The sequence below is a fragment of the Scardinius erythrophthalmus genome, assembly GCF_964197995.2.
Source record: "Scardinius erythrophthalmus genome assembly, chromosome: 22".
Lineage (NCBI taxonomy): Eukaryota > Metazoa > Chordata > Actinopteri > Cypriniformes > Leuciscidae > Scardinius > Scardinius erythrophthalmus.
The window spans coordinates 31,194,936-31,197,045 of NC_138242.1; the positions used below are offsets into that span (position 1 = coordinate 31,194,936).

At 35.6% G+C, this 2,110-nt stretch overlaps 1 gene segment (V, D, J or C); it reads right to left on the minus strand.

Annotated features, from left to right (window-relative positions):
* Window positions 1-678: 678 nt before the first annotated feature.
* On the minus strand, window positions 679-1,855 carry LOC308682720 (Ig kappa chain V region BS-5-like). The segment is given in 2 exons: window positions 1,763-1,855; window positions 679-1,675 (listed from the first exon to the last, which is right to left on the minus strand).
* Window positions 1,856-2,110: the final 255 nt, after the last annotated feature.

The window sequence follows — 2,110 nt, forward strand, 5'->3', positions numbered from 1 at the left end:
TAGATATGTATCCGCCTTATTGATCAATGCAGAAATAAGTGTTGACTTATTCACTGAAACCTGTGTTTATAATTAAGATAATACATTAAAATAATATGGTAAGAAATACCAGTTTGCAATATCATGACGCTGTTCATCACTGACACTAACAAATCAATGCATTTTCATCAAAAATATCAACGCATTGTGGTGAGAATGCGCTGCTTTGTGTTTATATAACTCAATAAGCAATATCCATATGCAGAATTATCTTATTAATGATCAACTAAATGCTGTGAGAATATGAGCTAATGTCTACTGCAGATATAGATCTTCATACGTGTGAATAAGGTTGTTCTGAAGGGAATGAGCCAGTAGAGGTCAGTGATTTATCTTCATTATCTGTCAGTGATCCTCTTCTTCGAGCGGATGAACTGCTGGATCATCAGGATGAGAGTCGAGGTCTAAGAGCAGCGCTGGCCTTCACTGGTGTGTGTTCATACAGGACTGTGTGTGTTTATCAGTGTAAGTTGAGACTGTACTGACTGAGTGATAAGGAGCAGAACCTGCCTGTAGTTTATAAAGAGATTGATCAGTGTTTGATGTTTTTATACTTGTAATTTGTCAGTATTGTAATTGTTTCTTACAGTTTAACCACATCTTGATCCACATGTTGAGTCTCAAATAAAAGCAACTAATGGAACTTTGTGCTTTTTAATCGATATATTCACTAGTTCTCATGAAACTTTATTAAAAGGCTTCAGATGCAGTCGACAGTTAACTTGCTCTTGACTGTATTTGACAGATCCAATATGGCGAACGGCTGATATAGATCTCAGTCATATCACTGATCTAGAAGAGCACAACATCTCAAAGCTGTGCTGAGATCAGTCAGTCAGTCAGTTTCCACCATATTTTTATTCTCCCTAAAGATATGAATATGAGGAATTTAAAACAAATACCACTGAGACTCTGGCACCCTTATGAAAAGAAAATATATTTCCCATATATGAACGATCAATATATTATATGGTTTAACAGTATATTTGAACATATACAGAATAATATATTGTGTTGATATATTACAATATATTGAATAATACATAATGAATTGCCACTTTTCATATATTGAAAAATATGTGACAATATATTTATTAATATACCATAATGTATGTAATTTTATATTCAGTTTCTCACAACATATGCTTTTATTTCTGACCTCTATAATGTAATAAAAAGATTAATTTAGATGGTTTTATTTCAGATGCAAGTGTGACGATGTTATTTCAGATCCTCCTTTGAGCAGCTGCAGTTTCAGTTCAGTCACTGTGACTCTGACTGACGGAGGTTTTTGTACGACTCTATATCACTGTGTGAACCACTGAATGCTCTCAGGCCAGTATAAACCCAGACAGTAATAATGTCCAGCATCTTCAGTCTGGACTCCACTGATGGTCAGAGTGAAATCACTGTTAGATCCACTGCCAAGATGGAGTTCCTGACTGGAGGGTTTTTACAAAACGAATCAGGAGTTTAGGAGCTTCTCCAGGTTTCTGTAAGTACCAGGCTAAACCTTCATCCCCACCACTGTATCTGAACACGTTACTGCTGGTTTTACATTTGATATTGACAGTTCCTCCTGGTTGTTCTGCTGTTATTGAGGGACTCTGAGTGACGGTGATCTGTCCTCTACACTCTGAAACACAACAAGAAGAAAATACACTCAAAACTTTGACAATATACTTGAAGAAATGAATTAATATCAAACTTGTGCTCCACAAACCTTGAGCAAACGCTGTGAGAGTCCAGATGAAGATGATGATGAAGGTCATGTTGATGAAGATTGTTGTGTGTGTCAGTGATGAAGTGTTAAACTCACAGCACTATAAACACTCTCACACACTGAAGATCTGATCAATATGCAAATGGAGAAATCTTTTATTTAAATGAGGCTCTAATGAAAGTTCAGGAGGAGCTCGTTCTTCTCATCCTGTCAAACACAACATCAAATATATCATGCAATCATCATGATTCGCCAATAAGTGTGACCTTTAAAACCTCACTTCATCACTATACCATTTTATAATATATATGTTTTGCTTTATACTTGAATTGAGTTTGATGAACTTTG